At 41.0% G+C, this 14534-nt stretch overlaps 1 protein-coding gene across 10 annotated transcripts in view; it reads right to left on the bottom strand.

Moving 5' to 3' along the window:
* Window positions 1–12742, bottom strand: part of LOC133490858 (plexin-A1-like) — a 225093-nt gene extending 212351 nt beyond the window's left edge. For 9 of the 10 annotated variants that reach the window (XR_009792303.1, XR_009792305.1, XM_061801434.1 and 6 more), the window contains exon 1: window positions 12483–12742. The gene's annotated coding sequence lies outside the window, so the exon portion shown is untranslated. Of the gene's footprint in view, window positions 1–2489; window positions 2587–12482 lie in introns of those variants that run through there. The other variant, XM_061801447.1, reaches the window with a different exon arrangement.
* Between the last annotated feature and the right edge of the window lie 1792 nt (window positions 12743–14534).

Raw genomic sequence — 14534 nt, 5'->3', positions numbered from 1 at the left:
TCCTGTACTGTTCCCACAAAGTGAACAGTGAAGATACAAGGGGTAAGATAAAGAATTACAAGGCATGTCTCAATACTTTGACCCCCTTCTGTGTCATCCTACCATTGTCCAAAAAACAGCAACAAGGTGAGCTGAGGATTTGATCATAAATCTGTATTTTGGGAAATGTTGCTGGTGAACATATGGGGAAAAGCAACACACCAGAGGTGCTGCCAATGTTTCCTAGCTTCTGTGGTTCATGCCAAGGCCAATCAAGAAAACAAATAAATAGCACTGCAGAGTGAACAACTATCACATGTTATATCATCCATTTATCGTGAAAAACCTACTGCTGCTGAAAAAATATTTAGTCGCACAAGGTTTCAACTCATGTAGGAGTTCTGCTGTTAAATGGTTTTCTTTCAGGCATGAGGAGGAAACACCCCTTGGGCCTGAAGGTCAGAGGGGCCGTGAGCTCATCCAAAGGGCTCACACCAAGAGAATGACTGAGAACCTCTCTCAGCATGTCTGCTCTCAGGCAGCAATCTAATACTGTAAACATGCTGTCAGCTACAACCCAGGAGACAAAACTCCACAGGATGTGGACAACGTCACATGATAAGACTGACAGCAATCAAAATGTTTATTTTGGCTTTTTATTTGGTAGCAAGCATCTACAGTGTGTACCAATATATCTAATGTAGCAGTCACAACTAAGAAGGTTGTGTGAGATTGCAAAACTCTATTCTTGACAGAATATTCTTAACAGATCTCATTCTAAGTGAGAAGCTCTGTCAGGTCAAGATGGCCATGTCATGTATCTCCTCACTGTCTAACAATGATTTAGCAACCTAAGAAGAGGGACAGTCAATGTCACTACTCATGTATCGTTTGCCACCTGAAACAGACTCATGCCTTAGCATCATGGGGGAAAAAGCCAAGAGAATTCCATTGCCTAAGACAGATGTTTCACGCCGATTTAGGAACATCTGCCTGAAAAGATGCATCCTTAAACGGCGACAGAGTATAAACAGAGAGACTCACACTCACGCATGCAAACGATATGTCTGTGTGTGAGAGAGAGAGAGAGAGAGGAAGAGAGCGAGAGTGAGTGAAATGAGAAGGAAATCTTCTAAGATTCTGAAAACAAGTCCCATTTGTGGTGATAAAATCAGTTAATCTGGCCCCTCTCAACTTCAGACCAATTCATTTCCCTAAAGGACTTCTGGAGTAGGGTAGCGCCAAGCTTTCGGGATAACACACACACAAAAACACACCCCCACACACACACACACACACAGAACCAGATGTTAGGGTAGAGTTGATGTACTCATTGCGTTTGAGAAATAATCCCCTCCAACGTGTCACTGTAGTCCATATAGCTTATCACCACAGACTCGCTTCTTTTAAACAGTTTAAAAGTATACACATCATCAACACAGAATTGTTTCGGTGTATAATTGCACTGAAGTTGATACAGGATAAGGTAGCACGGCGTATGAAGTCAAGCTGGGGCTCAAATATGAATGAGGCATGTTCTCCAGCCTTCTTGTGGTTCTGCAGAACTGCTCCATCCTGGCCACAAAATGTTGGGGGGGATAGCGCAAAAAACATTGAAACAATATTCGCCTAAATACTTGTGTTCATGTCCATGCTGGGTCTACAACTGCCCAAGGTATGACATTGAGTGAGTGCATGACAGCTGCATGAGGCAAACTCATGGCACATTCACACAGATACTTCAAGAATTAAACATTTGTCATTTGTATGCATAAAAAACAATTGTTGTGAAGGGTATGCCTCCTTTGTCACCTTCTTGTACCATTTCTAATCTTTTTGTAAAATTTGAATGTTTATTTACTTCTGATTTTATGATATTGATAGAATCAGTAAAATGTCAGAATCTGTCAGAGTCCCCTCTGACTTTGGTGATCATTGTCACCAATCAATATGCCTTTTGGCAGAAATGACTTTCTTCAGTCTCCTGAATGGCAAAAAGAGCCCTTTTTTTCTGGGTTTTAACACTACTTGTGGCTTTGGCAGGCATTTTACAAGCAATATTTGGACTTGCAGTATCTCAGGATTTACAAAACCCTGAAAATTAGAAAAAATGAAATAAAACTGGTTGACGTAAAAATTTCTGCCTCAAGGTAATAAAAATACGAATAAAAGCTTATTTGAGCTGCCAAGAACCAATGCACATTGCGTGTCATGTTTTGGGCCACTGTCTATTTTGAACTGACTTTAGTTGCAGTGTTGGGCCAGTAAAAAAACATGGCAGAAAAAGACAGAGGAGCGTCTGTAAGTGACAGAGGAGCATTTGCAAGTGATTGACTATAAGATGCTATTAGATGTGCATTATACAAATAACATGATGTATGAGTGAGTTGGATGTTAGCTTTTTTTACTCACGTACGCAACCAAATATCTATAGGATAATCCATTCTAAAAAGATTCATTAGTGATAACCCTAATCCAATTATCTGTGTTTCAGTAAATAGAAAACATACCCAAAAGTTAGCTTCTTGATGTTTCTGTGGAACACTTGTAAAGGACACAACACAGTAAATGAGTCAATGTGACATCCCCGTCCAAATGCAACACTTCCATTCTGTGCACTCCCACACAGCTGTAACAGTTTACCATGAAACACTGTCAAGGGTGCTTTTAATCAGGGAGCGAGGAATTTAACCCCTAACCCTTGCCCGTGACCCATTGCATTCGCTGCTGCCTTATCTGATTGGTCTGTATGGCACAGTAATCATTTCCAGAACCCAAACAGGGTCACTGAGAATGAAAGACCGTTAGAAGGTTCTGCAGGCTGTCTTTGTTGAAAGTCCAGCTCAGACAATCAACATGGAGTCAACATGTTGATGCTTGTGAAATGAATTCAGGTCCAAATAGTTTGCTGGAGAAATTGAAACGGAAAGTACACAGGCACAGAGGGACAGACAATTTTCAATATCAATTGATATTTAGGCAATGGAGTAAAAAGTGTCCGTGTAAAAAGAAAATGGCAGCTTTCTCATTGATATTGAAATGAAAATGTAAAATATTCATACTGTTGGTATGTATGAAATACGGTCTTTCCCATGACTAAAAAAAAAAAAAATGGTATCCAGTGCTTTATACAAGAAAAGAGCAAAGATTTGTTTTCTGTATACTCAGAGTTTAAAATGTCATAAAGTCACAGAATGAAGTTTTATGCACAAAGTTACAACCACACCAGCCATTCAGACATGGGTGCTCAATGCGTCGATTTCAATTGGGAGGCAGTCTTGGTTGATCGCGGGACAGCATGCCAAAAAAAAAAAACAGACGTCAGCCAATTTTCCCTCTAAACTGACAAACTCACAAGCAACAGCCATTAACGGCCACATTCACACCAGAAGCCGAACTAAGACAGAGTGACCCTTTTCAATAGCTATGATTGGAATTCAAGATATTCCACGGTATATCTACACAACTAGTAAAATACGGCTTGAACTCAGGATGGAGCCATTCAAGTCCACCAGGAAAAATGAAATGTGCTGAAACAATTCCCTTTCTACATGTTCACCAGAAAAAAAAGAATGTGCTTAAAATCAAACCACCTGCCCCACTGGCTACACACACAAACACGCTGACTCAGACACATATTATACCCACATCAACAATTTCATGAAGTTACATAGACATAAGAGTGCTGCTCTGCACACACACAAACACCCAGATTAAAAAAAAAACTATAAAGTACAAACAAGCACAGGTTCTGAAAGTAGTTTGAGATCTTTCAATCACATATTCAAAATTAACAGCCTTCCTGGTCTGACTTTGACCAAATGTTACCTTATCAAATGGAATCAGATTCCATTCACGAAACATGAATGAATCACAAATGATTGCACTGCAAAGGAATAGTCACCGATGAAAGTCGGTATAAAACTGTAACAAAGAAAAAAGTAGTGAAATGATCTGAGTTGCTCATGGTGACCAACTGGTTAGAGTGTCTGCCTCACAGTTCTAAGGACCGAGGGTTCAAATCTTGGCCACCCCTGTGTGGTGTTTGCATCTGCTCCCTGTGCCGTGTAGATTTTCTCTGGGCACTTCAGTTTCCTCCTACATCCCAAAGACATGTGAAGAGTTCAGACGCATAAGCAGATACATCCAATTTTGTTGTTTCTGTATATAAATAAAAGAATCTACAAAAACAACAAAAATGGATATATCTGCTTTTGCATCTGAAATCTTCATGCATTAATTGAAGACACTAAATTGCCCTTAGGTGTGATTGTGAGCGCATATGGTTGCTTGCGTCTATGTGCCCTGCAATTGGTACCACGCCTCCTGCCCAATGATGGCTGGGATGGGCTCTAGCACTCCTGTGAAACGTTGTGGGGATAACCGGCTCTAAAAATGGATGGAATGATGGTTGATCTGAGTTTTGCTTCTCCTTTTATCTTCTTGGGTGGGAGGGGGGGGGCTTTTTGCTCCATTTTTTTTCAAAAGATGAAGAGGCTTTGACAAGAAGTGTCAGGAATATGTAAAGTTGTATTATTATTGATAGATTGATCAATTGTACTGAAGAATTTGACAATTTATTCTAAATGATTGGTACAGGACTTATGGATGGATAAAAATCAAACCTCACTCCAGTCTTCAAAATATATTGGGTTCTTTCTTTGATATACAGTATGTGAGAATCATCTGACATGGCAGCGCAGATCTTACGGAGGCTTAACATGTGCAATCACAAAACAGAAGTCTTACCCAAGAGCAAAAGAAAAATGCTAAATGTAAAATCTAAACCGCCATTTCTTTCATGTTGTCTGATAGGACAAATACTACTACGAGAGCATAAAAGAGAATAAAGAAACAAAAATGGACCTTCAACACCAAATAATAGCACTCAATTCCATAACTGAAAAAAGAAAGAGAAATAGAATAGGAAAACAAAAAAAAAAACAAAAAAAAAAAGAAAATCACATAAAGCACCATTAGGTAGACATGATTGAATGCATTCCTCGCACTTGGGAAAAAAATGCTTTTGTTGGAACTTCCGCAAAAGTTGACACATTCAATTCCATGTCTGAACCATTTGCAAGCGCCATGTCCGCGTCGCCTAACAATGGCTCCCCATGGATCACCAGCTTGTAAAGTTAGTGATGCATGGGCCAATTTTAAAGTCCAAGTCGCAAGACTTTCAAATCGAAAACCTCAAGGTGCATTGGATACATTTCATCATTTTTCTGACCCTGTGGTCCTTCACTTTGCTTCCAGGGGGGGAAATGGAAGCATTTACTATCAACTGCACACTGCTTATGTGCTCCATCATCCATATCCTTCATTTTATCCTTGCTCTCATATGGCATGTTGGGGAATTTGAAGGTGACAGAATTGCACACAATACCGAAAAATACAGAGGAACAGGAACTTTGAGGATGAGGCCACACAAATGTTTTAAAAACATTTAACAGAGAGAAAGAGAGAGGGAGGGGAGAGAAGACAGAACTGAAAATTTTCAAACTCCACACAGGCATGGCCATATTTGAACCATGCTCCTCAGAAATGTGAGGCAACTGTGCTCACAAGTCATTCGGTGGCCATAGCATTGATCTGCTGTGGTGACCATTCATCTGCTGTGCTAATCGGTGGTCCGCTTTGCTAACCGATCGTCTGCTGTGCTAACTACTCCTCTGCTGTGCTCATCGATCATCTGCTGTGCTAACTAGTCTAGTCATATGCTGTGCTAACCAGTCGTCGCCTGCGCTGCCTTGCTGTACATTAGTTGCTGCTCAGTACCAAGTCCTTAAGTTATTTCATCGCGAGGATCGCTGGGTGTCAGTTTATTAAGGTATGTTCAGGTTCGGTGTCTACATTTGAGCAACTTGGAGACGTAGATGTCAGATTCGCTGAAGAAAGATCACCTGTGTTGAACTCTCAGATGGCCCAATGAAGGAGTCTGTCCCGGAGCCATCTCAATCTCTGACCATAAAACAAAAATCCAAAACAAATGCACACACCAAAAATAAAAATAAAAAATGCACGCTGAAGTCAGCTGCTTCTGGAAGTTAGTGAGCGCACCTTCTTGTGTGTCCTTGTGCAATACACTGATCCCACACGCTCCACTTTTCATGAGTGAGAGGATGCACCGCACAGTTCGCTAATCCTGTTCCTCAAAGTCAGACGCAACCTTACAGTCACCTCTCTTCGTTCGTTCTCCCCCCACACACATACACAGAAGAACACACACATTTTAAGCACTCAACAAAATGAGGTGAGGCTCAATTTGTGTGCAAGATGATCGGAGGGTGGGTCACAGCTTTGTCTGACTCAGCAGTTATGATACCTTCATTTATTTCATCCTCAACATGTACTGAGCCAAGTGGGCCCGTGCCAGGAGGCCTTTTGCAGATGTTTCAAATGCAGCATCGACTGCAAAGTGAGAAGAACTCGTGCTTGCTCTGTTTGTGTTGATCAAGGCCTTTTTGGGTTTAAATGAAGGAATACCAGTCTTGGCTGGACACTGATGTTGTTGTAGTTCAGTGCAGCCAGTTTGGGTTGAGAGATGTTAAAGTTGTCCGAGCCATTCTGTGAGGAAAAATGAGTGGAAGTCACTGGGAATAAAACTGTTCACATGTACTGAGCCAAGTGGGCCCGTGCCAGGAGGCCTTTTGCAGATGTTTCAAATGCAGCATCGACTGCAAAGTGAGAAGAACTCGTGCTTGCTCTGTTTGTGTTGATCAAGGCCTTTTTGGGTTTAAATGAAGGAATACCAGTCTTGGCTGGACACTGATGTTGTTGTAGTTCAGTGCAGCCAGTTTGGGTTGAGAGATGTTAAAGTTGTCCGAGCCATTCTGTGAGGAAAAATGAGTGGAAGTCACTGGGAATAAAACTGTTCACATCCATGCACGATTGACAGGGGGATTAGAGAAATGTAAAATTATCATCAGATCGGTGCTTTCCCAAGGGCCCATTTCGGTTGATTTCAGTTCATATTGTAGATCCTGTTTGCTAACTGAATCAGCAACTAACGAAAGCACATTATCAAACTCAAGGCCCGTGGGCCAGATCTGACCTGCCACATCATTTCGTGCGGCTTGCGAAAGAAAATCATGTGCATCAAGTTCCATGATGCCTGCTATAATCTGGACCAAACATCATATACTCAAACAAAATTAATATCAAGCCTTTGCAAACATTTTTTGTAACCAGACCTGGTTTCACAGTAATTTGAATAACAGTTGAGAAAACTATTGTCCCTGACTTCGAAATTTCAAAATGAGTGATTCATACATTTATTGTTTGAACATAAATAATATGGGGCACTTAAAACATTGATAAGTTTTCACGTGAGTCAACAGCCCTCAAAGGATAACCGTATCTACAATGTGACCTGTGACATAAATGAGTTTCTCATACTAAGTACAATGCCAACAATACTGGTTGTAAAGTAAAAAGTATAGTATTTTACGCCATCAATTGGGCTGTAAGATCATTTAAATTCTCTGGAAATGTTCACAAATTCAACGAAATTGCCAGGAGGGGTCTTTTTTTTCCTCAAAAACATCAAGAAAATTCATTTTGAGCGGTATGTTACTTATTTCATTAGCTTTCTGTTGCAAATTTTGGGTGGGCACCACATAAAAAAAACATCTATAAACTTTCCTTTCAGTGTTGTGGTGGCAAAACTTGACATCATCACGCATGCACAACCACTGTCAGTCTTTCCACTGCACGTCACCTTCTTGTCCTCACGTTCCCAAGAGCCTCTTATCACAACGATAGGAACAAGAAGGAGTTTGTTCAGTATAAACTCAACAAAACTCACTGTCGCTGTGCTTCCTTCCCCTCCTCTAAGCACACTCATCTCTACCTCACTGCTTACAGATGCCCCCCCCACCCCTGTATCTCATTTCCTTCACTTTCTCACATTGCTCCCCATCTCCCGCCTCATTTCTTTTCCTCGATGGTTTTGCTCCTTTGACATACTGATGCTTTCTCCATTCACTTTTTTTTTTGGATTCTTGCACTTGGAGGTAAAGAAGACAGGACAGAGGCATAAAACCTGTGACGTGCACGAATTCCAGATGGTATGCATTTGTGAGATTAGATGGATGGACGTCACTTTTAAAATAATCAGATTAAAAGTGTGGACGTTTAGCAAATCATTCCCCCTATTATTAGCTTGGAATACAGTCAAATAATACTCAACCCAAATGGAATGTAATGATGACACCTCTCGAGCCCCAACAAAAACTTCGACTGTATGACCACAACTACCGCAAATATAAGAGATCGACTACCCTTTAAAAAAGGTAGGCTTCTTGCTCTGACATTGATAAATAACCTTAGTAAGTGCTATCTTGGATCAGATGTCATTAAACATTGAATAATTCCCTTCAGGATCAATAAAATAGCTACCTAACCTAATGTTAAGTATGGGTATGTTACCGAGATAGAGAAAAGAAATGTGTAAATTGTAAAATGCACAACATTATGACCGCTACAAACAAGCACAGCTCTGAGTATACTGCAGTACATTTCTACAAACTATACCCACCATAATAAACGTAATTCTTTGCTGTCAGTAAAAACAAACATTATTAAAGGTAGAATGGGATGGCAAAGTGTATGTTTCCAAGAAATGTCAAGGACTGTATAGCAGCACAGTAAATATAAAGAGAATTTGTATTTTATCCCTGTATACAGTACTGTACTGTAGTTTCCAAAGCATTTACACACACACGCACACGCTGCACTGATTATTCTGCTGCCTCAACTGTTCAGACTGCACAGCAGCATGCGGTCTAAATTGGTCCTTCAGGACTACGCAGCACAAGCTGTATGGTCTACTGATGAAAAAAATAAAAAAAAGGTGCTAAAATTATTTTTAATCGCTGACTAAACAACAGTGGAATTATCCCAACAAACACAAAGACAAGAAAGGTGCCACCTGGTTTACAAAGCCTTCATGTGACTTCAGAGCAAGTGCTAATGTCAAAAAGTTCTCCGACAACTTTCATCTTGGGAAGTGTTTAGTGTTTGTTTAGCTAAGTGAGCAAAACGGTCTTGCACTTAGCTGTCACATCGACGCGCAACGTCTCCCTTACAAGAGCAACCATTTTGATAGGGCCGCTCTGTTTGATGTGCTCGACCGGGCTGCAAAATCCTAGCAAAAACTTAAAAAGTGTCTTTTTGCTCTTGTTGTACTTTATTTTATCCTCACACTTCTTTACTGTTCATTTCACATGAAAGTAGGATTATGTTGTTAGTGTCACAAGAAATAAAAAAAGAAAAGTAAAAAAGACAGTGGATGTTAAGTCCATGAAATATTATAGAATGTAAATGTTAATGTAATACACATGGGACATAATATGTATTGGGTCTCTACCAACATATTTTTAGGCCTCGTAATATTTGCAAGAGAAAGCAGGTAATCTTATTTGATTGAATTTGAGATATGGTGTAAAATAACCCAGTGTCAGGACTGTTGTTATTGTTTTGTATTGCTTTTGCATAATTTGGCACAATACGTTCATTTTGCTGGATGTAATTTTTGGAATTTTAACACAATCTAAGTTCAACTTTTGACAATGAGTATACACAACTTAAGTTTAGATGACAACAAAATAACGGGGATATTTTACCTTGGACTCTCTGAGAAGATGATTCCAAGATGAAATCTATGTCAAAACATTTCGATCAATGTGGACCCGAAAACTGAAGATACTGGAATATCCTTGTAGGGCAGTTGGTGACAGTTACACTGTTTAACCAAAATGTTTTAAGCAATCACACAGAAATGGTAAGAACTCCCGCTTTTGAGACCCATTTGGAAATGTTTGAGATTCCAGACCACCAGCAAATATTTTGTTTGTTGAAACTCACATTTCGTAATCAGGCCTGATGATGAGAGGGCTGCAGGTTACCTCAACTTTGCTCCACTACTAACATCTCAATGGGGAGGAGTGCATCCTGTCCTTTATCCTAACCTCTCTAGCCTACATTTTAAAGGAATGAAGTGGTCAATTTAGAATGGTTGATAAAAGTTTCCATTGAAATTGGGTCTCCCCAACGTCTTGTAATAATTCTGACTTGAACTGGTGTTTTGCAACATCATGTGGGTTGACAGCTCAAAAGTAGAAGAGCACTGCGGCGGCCCACAGCACGTTTAAATGTCAAATTTGAAAACGTCCCATCTATGACATCTCGCGACGTGTTGCAGGGACCGCACGCTAGTCGAGTCTGAAGCTGCTCTGGGCACGCAGATGCATGGTCGACTGTCAGTGGAGAGCCCCGACCCCCCTCCTCCTTCAACAGACACAGTAAATCTGAAGCAGTTGGTGCTTTGGTCCAAACAAGGCAGGCGAGGTGGCGACGAGTCTATACTGAAAAGTTTGTTCAAAGTAATTTTCAAGGGAGGCAGAGAAACTGAGTATTGACGGTCTTCCAACGCCTTTATATAAAGCCGTTATAAAAAACACTTGGGCAATAAACATCACAGATACAAGCGCGAACGCCACAAAGTTGGCTGTTGTCAATAGCATGCAGGAAAGAAACGGATTCTTCCTTGATTACTTTGCACTCTAAAGACGAACAACATGAAATCAGCCGTGGAAAGTTCAGCTGCATCCCCACAGAAGAAAACTACTCCAATGACCCAACACTGATGTGGGAGTGAAGAACATTCGGACAGTTTCCTCGCCCCTTAAGAATAAATGATTCACCTCGTCCTCATTCCCCCCACTCCACAAATGTTACATTTTCTCTCAAAAACGTCTTTTTTTGGCCATAATTTCAATGATTATATGTTTGGGTATTCATTTTATTTATCCATTTATTTAAGAGGGACAACGCAATATGATACAGTACTATTAAATAACAACATAATATCTTTGGATCTACCTTTTTTATTATAAAGTTTTTCAGGTAAGGCAAAAATAAAATGCATTTATTATTTACAATTTTTAACTGCTGCTCATAAAAAAAGGTTCCAAAAATATTAATTAGGCTTCACTAAATGCTTAAGATTTGGATTTTGTGATTTAGCTCCCTTTTTGAACTCAAGATTGAAAGTCAGAAGGCACCGAAGACACAGACTGCTTGAAGGAAGTGGGACCAAATTAATAATAAAGACTCCGGGACTAAATTAGGTAATTAGGTTACGGGCAGCCAGAAGCAGACGCAACGTCACAGTCGGATCCTGACTCACTTTGAGCTCACTACAGCGAGTATAACGGGAGTATCAGAATCATGATGTCACCATGCAACACTTGACTTTGCACGCTAAGGTGATGTTCAGTGTGCAGTCGCAAGTGTTTCTATTCATACGCTTACGCCACCCTCTGATATCACACATCCTCACAAGTTGGAGAGACACAAGATGAGCAAAAATGAGAAGAGCTTCAGAAAAACACGGACGCAATCACATACACACCCGTGGTGGCGGGTTATGTTGCTCATGGTTTGGTTTACATTTGGCTCAGCAAGGCAACAAAAGGCTGCTTCTCTTTTATTTAAAAAGGAACAGAATTAATGAGATTTGAAATGAAATGTTGATGTCCACAAGATGAGCTGTGGAGTGTCTTTACTGACCAGAATGCAAAACTACAACCAAGAAACCCTAGTAATCCCCCCCACCACCACCACCACCACCACCATATTACAGTTACTTCCTGCATTTTATCATTGGAATTTTTACAGGAGACAACTAATTTTGAAGTCAAGGGGAAGAAAAATGTGAAAGCTGTCCAAAATGATCTAAAGGACACATTCGGCCTGCAGGCCTTGAGTTTGACACCTGTGATCTAAAGAACCCAATTAGGAATATTTGCCAATTAAAGTCGCTTGGACTCCGTCACACTATTGATATGTTACTATATTTTGGCTCCTATGTGAGGTCTTCCAATACTGGAAACTGGTTGTTAAATCATTTACGTACGCACAGAGTCAATCGGAGTCAGTCATTATTATTTCAGTATATGGAAGGTTAAGTTTCTTTAATGCAGCTTTTCTGTTGTATCACATGAGACAGTGCAGATGTACCTAATGCTGTGGCTCGTGGGTGGATGCATAGAGGTGAGATTTTGCAGGGGAATCAAACCTTCGTGGAAATCCTCACAGGAAGTGGAACTTGAATTATAGTCAGTCATATTATTTTATTTATAATATTGCAACGTTGGGGAATAAGCCACACAGGAGGGAAGACGTACTAGAGGAAACCAAGCAGGGTTTTTTTTTCCTTCACTGATGTGGTAAAGCGAACTCCCGAACTTGAGCAGTCACTCTTTTTTTTTTCATCTTCATATGCGCGCAAAATGGTTAGGATGAAAAGGAATGTCTCTTGCACAGACCTGTTTTTTTTTTTTAAGTAACACGGACAACATAAGTGGAGCACAGCAGTAAGGAAAGGTTCAGTGAATTCTGAATAACCATCGTGAACTGCATACTTCAGATGGATGCGTGGATGGTGCAAGCGCGGATAAAAACAAAAGCAAAAAAAGAAAAAGTTGAGTACTTACTGGTTCAAACAGTCCTCAACGTTATTTGTGCCTGGATAAAAACTCATTAAAGACGTCGCGGAAGTAAGAGAGGTGCAGACATTTCCATTCCCGGCCGAGATGGCTGGCGGATGCAGAACCGCCACCGGACCGAAAGCTCAGCTCGACGGCTTCCTGCGCACCAGAGAGCAGCAGCCAACATGAATGAGAGCCAGACTGTGAGACGTAGACATCCAATAATCCAGAGAGAGCGAGAGAGAAACCGAGGGAGAAAGGGCGAGAGGGGCAGAGAGGGGGGGGCGCCCCCTTGTGGCGTAATTGAGTTAGAGCGCATGACCAGCCGCACTATTCAATGTTGCCTGTAGGTGGCAGCATTGAACTCATGAAAGCCATTCTTTTTTTTAATTCTGGTTGCATTGTACAAACAAAAAAATGTTTCATACTAGTATCCATCCATCCATTATATTTGACACTTATCCTCACAAGGGTTGCGGGGAGTGGTGGAGCCTATCCCAGTTGTCAACGGGCAGGAGGCGGGGTATACCCTGAACTGGTTCCATATCCAATTAATGTTGCATGTTTTTGGAATGTGGGAGGAAACCAGAGTGCCCGAAGAAAACCCACGCAGGCACGGGGAGAACATGCAAACTCCACACAGGCAGGTCAGGGATTAAACCCGGGACCTCAGAACTGTGAGGCCAACGCTTTACCAGCTGAACCACCTTACTACCTTCACACCAGTATCATGCATCCATCTTCTGTGCAGTTTGTACTCATTCGGGTTGCAGGTAGGATAGAGCCTTCAACAACTTTGTCACATTCACTGCCATTGAAGCCTTTCGAAGACAAATATCCATGTTATCACTGAATAAGGTATCAACTAAAAAAAAAAAAGTTAAAAACAGCACATCTCAAAATGCTGAAATATGATAGCGTTATACATGCAAAAAAGAGAGAAGAATTACAAATGGATATAAAAGTACACAACTTTGTCTTACGAATCTAGCTAGCTTAGTACAGCAAGTACATGATGCAAAATGCCATAGATCAGCTAAAAAAATAGCATTAAGTCACATTTTAAATCTCAAGCAACATATATTTTAACAAAAATAGTAGCAATGCATGTAGACGGGCAATATTCACCGTCATATATGGTGTATCCTCTGTGAAAACAACATTAATGTGTTCATTACTGACACTTATTGAGTCAGTTGTGAAACGCTTCTTTTGTGTATCGATGTCGCTATTGTATTGCCCCCTGGTGGCCAAGGAGGCCTCACCAGAAGAAGCATATGGCCTGTAACAGAAAAATGTTCGATTGTTTCCACTGGGCGGCACGGTGGAACAGCTGGTAAAACGTTGGCCTGACAGTTCTGAGGTCCCGGGTTCAATCCCTGACTTGCCTGTGTGGAGTTTGCATGTTTTCCCTGTCCCTGCGTGGGTTTTTCTCCGGGCACTCCGGTTTCCTCCCACATCCCAAAAAGATGCAACATTTAATTGAACACTCTAAATTCCCCCTAGGTGTGATTGTGAGTGCGGCTGTTAGTCTGAATGTGCCCTGCGATTGGCTGGCAACCAGTTCAGGATGTACCCCGCTTCCGCCCCGTTGACAACTGGGATAGGCTCCAGCACTCCCCAAGACCCTTTTGAGTATAAGCGGCTAAGAAAATGGATGTATGGATATTTCCACTGATTTCACTGGGAAAAGATAAACTGAGGTACAAGTGTTACACTTGGTTACGGAAGGAATTAAACTCATACGTATATCAAGGCACCACGGTATATTACTTAAACTGTTACATTATTTTCACGTTGGTTTTGTGTTGAATTTATTAACGATTCACTCATTCCATGACCCTGCAATCATCTTTGAGGCCATCGTGAGAACATTATCTTGATATCCAAGCCCGACTTAGCGATGACTCGGCAGTTCTCCTCCACTTTGGGAGGGAGGCAGAGGATGTGGTAAGCGGGATGATAGCGTTCAGCTCACATTCCCGAACTTGTGACCTGTGCTTCTCATTTGCAAACATCTCCAGTAGCTGTAGTGCTCTGTTTTATTAATTACAAGCT

Source organism: Syngnathoides biaculeatus, chromosome 2, assembly GCF_019802595.1.
Source record: "Syngnathoides biaculeatus isolate LvHL_M chromosome 2, ASM1980259v1, whole genome shotgun sequence".
Classification (NCBI taxonomy): domain Eukaryota; kingdom Metazoa; phylum Chordata; class Actinopteri; order Syngnathiformes; family Syngnathidae; genus Syngnathoides; species Syngnathoides biaculeatus.
The sequence above is the reverse complement of the archived record's forward strand: the minus strand, read 5'-3'. Positions and strand labels throughout refer to the sequence as shown.